The sequence below is a fragment of the Salvelinus fontinalis genome, unplaced genomic scaffold (genome assembly GCF_029448725.1).
Source record: "Salvelinus fontinalis isolate EN_2023a unplaced genomic scaffold, ASM2944872v1 scaffold_0291, whole genome shotgun sequence".
In the NCBI taxonomy this organism is placed as follows: Eukaryota; Metazoa; Chordata; class Actinopteri; order Salmoniformes; family Salmonidae; genus Salvelinus; species Salvelinus fontinalis.
In genome coordinates this window covers 1-10,000 of record NW_026600500.1, presented here as the reverse complement: position 1 = coordinate 10,000, position 10,000 = coordinate 1, and positions in this window count along the sequence as shown.

Sequence of the window (10,000 nt, the reverse complement as noted above, 5' to 3'; positions counted from 1 at the left end):
TCAAAAACACAATGTGGATTGCTTAGCTGTACATTACAGTACATGACTAGTATCACTCCATTCCTGTTGTTGTAACTTGACCAAACCAGTCACCTTACTACCACTACTAGTTGATAATGAACAGTATAAGGTCTTATATTTCAGCTCCTACTTTAACTGTTTAGCAGCATCTTTGGTCACACCAGTTCTCCCTTCTCAATAACATATTCTCCTCTGTATAAAACACACCTGGGAAAGAGCAGGCCAGACAATGTAATAACTTCTGATACTGTTATACGTCCTGTAAATCTAAACCCAACCAGGCAAAGCAACTTCATGTACAGAGTCATTTACTAAATAAACTTGATAAGCAGATCCAATGGAGATTGGTGATGCTGCTGTGCCACTCTCTGGGCGGTCAGGTCAAGCTGCAGTAACAAAGCCAACGCCCCCATGACAGTGACGTCAAACCCCTGATCAAACCCCCTGATCAAACCAGCTCTGTAACTAAGTGAGGAGGATTTTTACACAATTTCTCAAGAGTACTACTGTGGCCAACCCCCTCCTCCTCCGAGCTGTGACACTTCTTCTGTGAGTTGAATTAAACCCAGAAACCGTGTTTCTTTCCCTGGCCTTTCATTGGCTGAAGAGCTAAGTCGCGACCCCCTTTTCACTGCATTCTCACACATTCAATGCATCCAAAATAGCCCAGTTCCAATCAACTAAGCGGCTTAATTGACTGCTCTATGCGCAAGAGATTTAAATACACAGGAGATGGAGGATGGAGGGAGTGGCGGGAAAGAAAGAGAACCATGGAAGAAAAGAACTAAACAGTGAATTCTGAGGTGGCAGGACACTAAAGGGTGTTACATCTCTGTTATCTGTGCTAAAAATAGTCTGTCTGATGTGTGGATGAGAATGAGAAAGGCCTTTGTGAGGGCTCCAAAACAAATGTGAGTTATCTTCAGGCACTGTCAGGGGCACCTCTCCCTGGGATGGAGCAGAGGAAGGACCCCGTGGTGAGGAGTCAGGACATCCTGCTCCTCCTCCTGTGGCTGGGACTGACTGCAAGGGACAGGGACTCTCAGAGGACACCTGCTGTATAAAGCCTTGTTATTGTTCTTGTATTGTTGCTCTTCTATTTTTTTACTTTTCTTTATTTAGTAAATCTTTTCTTAACTCTATTTTCTAAAACTGCGTTGTTGGTTAAGGGCTTGTAAGTCAGCATTTCACCGTAAGGTTGTATTCGGCGCGTGTGACAAATACAATTTGATTTGATTTGAGTGCATACTTTGGGAAGATGGTAGAGACTTGAACACTTAGAGCTACAGGTAGTGCCAGTCTGAGTGCCAACCAGAGATCGTCAACCCGGTGTGTACACACACTCTGTCAGTGTGCCAGCTGTGTGACATTAACGTAGGCAGACACCCGGTATAAAGCCAACCAGGGATGGACACATTTTCTAGGTGTGGTGCACTGTGCTGGTATATCTAATAACATGGTTTCACAATGATCACAATGACAGCATGTAAGGTCTAATGTCAGACAAGAACGTTGTAACAATGTTACAGACAGAGGAAGCACAGATTTGACCTAGACATTGAAATTGAAGGAGGCCCTGTTTTTGAATTTGGGATCTAGAGTTTCACGCAAAAAGGTACAGGCATTCTACGTTCTCTGGGGTGCAGTTTGTGTGTGTGTGTGTGTGTGTGTGTGTGTGTGTGTGTGTGTGTGTGTGTGTGTGTGTGTGTGTGGTGTGTGTGTGTGTGTGTGTGTGTGTGTGTGTGTGTGTGTGTGTGTGTGTGTGTGTGTGGTGTGTGTGTGTGTGGTGTGTGGTGTGTGTGTGTATTTGTGTGTGTGTTAGTGGTGTGGTGTGGTGTGGTGTGGTGTGGTGTGGTGTGTGTGTGTGTGTGTGTGTGTGTGTGTGTGTGTGGTGTGTGTGTGTGTGTGTGTGTGTGTGTGTGTGTGTGTGTGTGTGTGTGTGTGTGTGTGTGTGTGTGTGTGTGTGTGTGTGTGTGTGTGTGTGTGATGAAAGGCAAGCATGGATTCCTTTCTGACAGGTTGGTACATCAGCCTGGTCACCAGAAACAGCCATCCATGTGGAACGTTTGAGAAGGTCCTGAGGACGTGGATATATGTCTTCCTCGGAACTCACCCCAAAACAACCGACCAATGGGACAACACTGGGCTTGACCACTACACCAGTCAGAGCCAGAGAACACTGCTAGACCACTACACCAGTCAGAGACAGAGAACACTGCTAGACCACTACACCCCTCAGAGCCAGAGAACACTGCTAGACCACTACACCCCTCAGAGCCAGAGAACACTGCTAGACCACTACACCACTCAGAGCCAGAGAACACTGCTAGACCACTACACCACTCAGAGCCAGAGAACACTGCTAGACCACTACACCACAGCAGTTCCCAACTCTCCAATGACCACGGAGATTATGTGATGATACAGAATAAAACATGAACTTCCCAAAACCGTAGCCCAAACCCTAACTACTCAGAATGAATGCCTAAACTTAACCCTTTGAGTTGTTTCTGTTTAAAACCTGCAACCACGTGGAATGGACCCTGTAACCACGTGGAATGGACCCTGTAACCACGTGGAATGGACCCTGTAACCACGTGGAATGGACCCTGTAACCACGTGGAATGGACCCTGTAACCACACGGAATGGACCCTGTAACCACGTGGAATGGACCCTGTAACCATGTGGAATGGACCCTGTAACCACACGGAATGGACCCTGTAACCATGTGGAATGGACCCTGTAACCACGTGGAATGGACCCTGTAACCACGCGGAATGGACCCTGTAACCACGTGGAATGGACCCTGTAACCACGTGGAATGGACCCTGTAACCACGTGGAATGGACCCTGTAACCACACGGAATGGACCCTGTAACCACACGTGGAATGGACCCTGTAACCACGTGGAATGGACCCTGTAACCATGTGGAATGAACCCTGTAACCACGTGGAATGAACCCTGTAACCACGTGGAATGAACCCTGTAACCACGTGGAATGGACCCCGTAACTACGTGGAATGGACCCTGTAACCACATGGAATGAACTCTATAACCACGCGGAATGAGTCAAAATTAGACGTTCATCCACATGACGTCAAATCCCGTCTTGAAACAATGAGATCAGGTTGGGAAGAGACAGGGCAACTCAACACCCTGTTTATTTGACCACGCTTTCCGTACGCACAGATCCTATTGAAAAGCACAAGTCGTCCGTAGTGGAGGAGAGGAGGCAGCTGTCCAGTCCTGATTTATGTAACACACAGGTCTCAGCAGGGGAGAAACACACCCTTTCATGTGTCACTCATATTATCACACAGAGTGGAGGGCACAGAGCATCCACCGTGAACACTTCAGCACCCACCCACCCACCCACCCACCCACCCACACACACACACACACCACACACACACACACACACACACACACACACACACACACACACACACACACACACCACACACACACACACACACACACACCACACACACACACAGGGTTGTAATAGTTCTTATAATTACCTTCCTTATCTGACACCTGACCGTCCACAAACACACCTATGGCGAAGTAAAACGTCAGGGGCATAGTTACATCATCATCACTCGTTCATGAAACCAAGAGCGTCGTAGTATTATACTGAAATGTTATCAAACGAATAGACTGGGAATGAATGAAGCCTGAGTTAGGCTGCTGAGCTTAAGTCTAGGCATTAGCTTGGGGAGCTAACTCAAGTCTTAAGGTCTCAGGTAAGCTTACTCCTCACACGAATGTGGTTCATCCAGGCCCAACTCTGTTCCAAAGGGATGTTGCTGAGCGTATCATCTTCACCTGTCTCCCACTACATGGCCTTGCTCTATGGCAAAGAATCTCCAATCTCCTGCTCACCCCATCTGCACTTTTACAGCCAGTGTGGAATGTCTTGATTTGATTCCGAAATAATAACACACTATTAGAGATGTCAGCAATGTTTAACATCAGAATATATCAAACTGGCACTTCAATAGTTGTCCCAGGAAACAGACTCCTTTTCCAACCGTCCTCCTCCCTCTCACATTTGCAGAGCAGATGTCTTGACTAGAATGCATCAGGGATCCTGTCATCCAGGCAACGTGAGGGTGAACCCCAAAAATGTAGACCCCTTGATGACTGTTGGGCTTAGTATACATGACAATGTTTAAGGACAAAAACACCAGCATGGTCTCATTAGAATGTAACACAAGTGACATTAATGCCACATTCATTGACATATTCGTTATATTGTCACTTTCGGTGACAGATTACTGATGTGTTACTGTAATGATGTATGTTCACTAATTCCACCTCCAATATCATTTCCTGGACGGGATCCAAAATGATACATTTAAAAACTATAGAAAGACCACCTCCTAAACCCAGATCCAGCCCCTTAAATATCCAATCAGACATTCTGGTTCTGTTGGACCAGACAGTGCTGACGACACAGCCTGGGAAGAGCGGAGGTAGAGGTGGAGGTAGAGGTAGAGGTAGAGGTGGTGGAGGTGGAGGTGGAGGTGGAGGTGGAGGTGGAGGTGGAGGTGGAGGTGGAGGTGGAGGTGGAGGTGGAGGTAGAGGTAGAGGTAGAGGTAGAGGTAGAGGTAGAGGTAGAGGTAGAGGTGGAGGTGGAGGTGGAGGTAGAGGTAGAGGTAGAGGTAGAGGTAGAGGCAGAGGCAGAGGCAGAGGCAGAGGCAGAGGCAGAGGCAGAGGCAGAGGCAGAGGCAGAGGCAGAGGCAGAGGCAGAGGCAGAGGCAGAGGCAGAGGCAGAGGCAGAGGTAGAGGTAGAGGTAGAGGCAGAGGGTCACGTGTTTTACTGCTCCAGCCGTGTTTGTCTTCGTCCCAAAAGGCTCCGGTCAAAAGCAGTGCACCACATAGGGAATAGGGTGCCATTTGGGACGCCGCCTTTAAATCATCAGGTACAAGTAAAACAAACAGCTAGAGAGGGGCTGTTTAGTGTGGAGAGAAGGATCCAACTCCTGTTAATACGTGTTCATTAGTTTTAATGGCCTGTTGGCTCCTGTATGATATTAAATGGAAAAGAACCATGCTGAGGCTAATCTAAATAAAATCTCTCTCTCTCACTCTCACTCTCACTCTCACTCTCACTCTCACTCACTCTCTCTCACTCTCTCTCACTCTCTCTCACTCTCTCTCTCTTCCCCCCCCCCCCCAGCTTGGACACAAGCAGACTAGACAGTGGTGTGTGGAAGGAGGGTGAGAGAAGAGAGACTGTATAGTTAGTATAGTTCTGCTGACTCTGCAATTTGTGGTTAAACTGGACACACAGAACAAATGATTAAATGCATAAACCATGGTGAAGCAAGCTGAAGCTCCAGTGAACTGTATAATTCCAAGGGTAGAAAGGAAACTCCACTACTGTACTCTTGTGGTTATTACTATGCTCCTCTCAAAGCATCTCAGACCCTTGTTTATGATGTCTGCCAACTGCACACATGACAATGACCATATGAGTTGGCAAGACAGCACAAAGAGATCTGGGACCAGGCTTCTCACTTAGTGCCCAGAGCCCCAGACAGGCACATCTTGGACCCACCTGAGCCCAGAGAGAGGCCATGCAGGCCAGGCAGAGTGGTCCAGATGGCCCCCTGGGGAGAGGGGCCGGAACATAAACACACCACCACCAGAGAGAGACATGGCTGGTGGGCGGTGGGAGGGTGGCGGGGTGGCGGGTCAGGGACCAGCTAGCAACCGTTTATTTATGGACATGTCTGGGTCTGGGGCCCATGCTACCCCCTTCTCCCCCCTCCACCACAACACCAGGGAGATGAGAGAGGGAAGGAGAGGAGATGGAGAGAGAGAGAGAGACAGAGACAGAGAGGGAAAGAGAGACAGAGAGAGGGAGAGACAGAGAGGGAAAGAGAGGGAAAACAAAAAGTTAATTACTTGACATATTGGAAAGAATTAACAAAAAAACTGAGCAAACTAGAAAGCTATTTGGCACTAAACAGAGAGTACACAGTGGCAGAATACCTGACCCCTGTGACTGACCCAAACTTGAGGAAAGCTTTGACTATGTACAGACTGAGTGAGCTTAGCCTTGCTATTGAAAAAGGCTGCCGTTGGCAGACATGGCTCACAAGAGAAGACAGGCTATGTGCACACTGCCCACAAAATGAGGTGGAAACTGAGCTGCACTTCCTAACCTCCTGCCCAATGTATGACCATATTACAGACACATATTTCCCTCAGAGAACACAGACCCACAAAGAATTCGACAACAAACTCAATTTTGATAAACTCCCATATCTATTGGGTGAAATACCACAGTGTGCCATCACAGCAGCAAGGTTTGTGACCTGTTGCCACAAGAAAAGGGCAACCAGTGAAGAACAAACACTATTGTAAATACAACCCATATTTATGTTAATTTTTTAACTATTTGCACATAATATGACATTTGAGATATCTTTATTCTATTGGAACTTTTGTGAGTGTAATGTTTACTGTTAATTTTGTTATTGTTTATTATACTTTTGTTTATTATCTATTTCACTTTCTTTGGCAATGTAAACATATTTTTCCATGCTAATAAAGCCCTTAAATACAATTGAAATTGATAGGTTTTCTTATTGGACGAGTACAGCTACTCCCTTAATGCTTCAGTCAGTTTTCCCCCGTTTGGTGCCTAATGAACTGACTCAAGTCTCACTTTTAATCTTTGCCGAGTCCGCCTCAATTTATTTCAGCTCAATCTAGGTTTTTACAATAGGGCTTTACAGCTTAATATCCCTGTCTACAGAAACCCAGACGTTGTAAGGTGTTTTTACCACCCCTGCACAGTTATTTTATGCCGGGGCCAAATGTCATGCTTTTACTGTACAGTACAGGGTAGGGAGAGAGAGATGAAGGGAGAGAGACGTTTACTTTCAGTTTCAATACTTAAACCAGGGCCTGGTAACCTGGGCAGACCCAATATACTGAAGTCAAACAGAGGTAGACCAGGCTAACTAGTCCTGTATTTGGGGCTATCCTATAGGATTGTCATGGGTCAGGTAGAACAGGGTAACTAGTCCTGTATTTGGGGCTATCCTATAGGATTGTCATGGGTCAGGTAGAACAGGGTAACTAGTCCTGTATTTGGGGCTATCCTATAGGATTGTCATGGGTCAGGTAGAACAGGGTAACTAGTCCTGTATTTGGGGCTATCCTATAGGATTGTCATGGGTCAGGTAGAACAGGGTAACTAGTCCTGTATTTGGGGCTATCCTATAGGATAGTCATGGGTCAGGTAGAACAGGGTAACTAGTCCTGTATTTGAGGCTATCCTATAGGATAGTCATGGGTCAGGTAGACCAGGCTAACAAGGCCTGTATTTGGGGCTATCCTATAGGATAGTCATGGGTCAGGTAGACCAGGCTAACTAGTCCTGTATTTGGGGTTATCCTATAGGATAGTCATGGGTCAGGTAGACCAGGCTAACTAGTCCTGTATTTGGGGATATCCTATAGGACAGTCATGGGTGAGGTAGACCAGGGTAACTAGTCCTGTATTTGGGGATATCCTATAGGATAGTCATGGGTCAGGTAGACCAGGGTAACTAGTCCTGTATTTGGGGATATCCTATAGGATAGTCATGGGCCAGGTAGACCAGGCTAACTAGTCCTGTATTTGGGGATATCCTATAGGATAGTCATGGGCCAGGTAGACCAGGCTAACTAGTCCTGTATTTGGGGTTATGCTATAGGAAAGTCATGGGTCAGGTAGACCAGGGTAACTAGTCCTGTATTTGGGGCTATCCTATAGGATAGTCATGGGTCAGGTAGACCAGGCTAACTAGTCCTGTATTTGGGGTTATCCTATAGGATTGTCATGGGTCAGGTAGACCAGGCTAACTAGTCCTGTATTTGGGGTTATCCTATAGGATTGTCATGGGTCAGGTAGACCAGGCTAACTAGTCCTGTATTTGGGGATATCCTATAGGATTGTCATGGGTCAGGTAGACCAGGCTAACTTGTCCTGTATTTGGGGTTATCCTATAGGATTGTCATGGGTCAGGTAGACCAGGCTAACTAGTCCTGTATTTGGGGATATCCTATAGGATTGTCATGGGTCAGGTAGACCAGGGTAACTAGTCCTGTATTTGGGGTTATCCTATAGGATTGTCATGGGTCAGGTAGACCAGGCTAACTAGTCCTGTATTTGGGGATATCCTATAGGATTGTCATGGGTCAGGTAGACCAGGCTAACTAGTCCTGTATTTGGGGCTATCCTATAGGATAGTCATGGGTCAGGTAGACCAGGCTAACTAGTCCTGTATTTGGGGTTATCCTATAGGATCGTCATGGGTCAGGTAGACCAGGCTAACTAGTCCTGTATTTGGGGCTATGCTATAGGATAGTCATGGGTCAGGTAGACCAGGCTAACTAGTCCTGTATTTGGGGCTATCCTATAGGATAGTCATGGGTCAGGTAGACCAGGCTAACTAGTCCTGTATTTGGGGTTATCCTATAGGATAGTCATGGGTCAGGTAGACCAGGGTAACTAGTCCTGTATTTGGGGCTATCCTATAGGATTGTCATGGGTCAGGTAGACCAGGCTAACTTGTCCTGTATTTGGGGTTATCCTATAGGATTGTCATGGGTCAGGTAGACCAGGCTAACTAGTCCTGTATTTGGGGATATCCTATAGGATTGTCATGGGTCAGGTAGACCAGGGTAACTAGTCCTGTATTTGGGGTTATCCTATAGGATAGTCATGGGTATATGTGACAAAGCCTGACAAGGTCCTGATCAGTACCCAGCTCATAAAACCTGACAAGGTCCTGATCAGTACCCAGCTCATAAAACCTGACAAGGTCCTGATCAGTACCCAGCTCATAAAACCTGACAAGGTCCTGATCAGTACCCAGCTCATAAAACCTGACAAGGTCCTGATCAGTACCCAGCTCATAAAACCTGACAAGGTCCTGATCAGTACCCAGCTCATAAAACCTGACAAGGTCCTGATCAGTACCCAGCTCATAAAACCTGACAAGGTCCTGATCAGTACCCAGCTCATAAAACCTGACAAGGTCCTGATCAGTACCCAGCTCATAAAACCTGACAAGGTCCTGATCAGTACCCAGCTCATAAAACCTGACAAGGTCCTGATCAGTACCCAGCTCATAAAACCTGACAAGGTCCTGATCAGCACCCAGCTCATAAAACCTGACAAGGTCCTGATCAGTACCCAGCTCATAAATGATGTCACTTGGCAGACGCGACAGTGGACACATGTTCAACATGTGATCCCTGTGGGAATTGAACTCACATCCATGTTGTAAGTGCCTTGCTCTTACAGACTGAGCCACACAGGACATATATGCTGCTACTCAGGCCAATGGGAAATCTGCAGCAGAGCCTCAGAGAACCCCTGATCACTCTGCTCATCTCTCCTCTGTTCTGACAGTGCTTCAACGAGGCCGACACTACGGTACACTACGGTACACTACAGTACAGTACATTGCCTCACACAAAGCCTGCCAACTCATGTGTTTTATGTTCTCTTTCACAAGAACCAGAACAAAAACAAGTGGGGGAGTGTTCGACAGCCACATTCAGCAAACCTTGTGGAAGGGCCCTGAAACCAACTCTCTGTTACATTTCTCCTTGTTTAGAGAAAATCATTGATTTCAGGGGAGTGTTTTGTCTCTCTCTCATCTTAAGCTTATTTTGTGATGTCATGATATGCACATCATCCACATTAGAGGCACACACAAGAACATATTAGCATAAAAACATTTATATAACGATAACAAAAATATATTGTTTTTTATCGTGCAAAAAATATTTATTCACTTTATCGTCATGGCAGCAGGGACACATTAATTAGCTGTTAATGTCATTGAAGAAAGTGCCTACTTACGACTCTGATTCTCTATTCTAAGTGGGAATGTTCTTGTTGCTTATTTAATTCCAGCATCGTTAAATTATTGTGTAGAGAGCAAATAAACGTGGGCTAGGTGA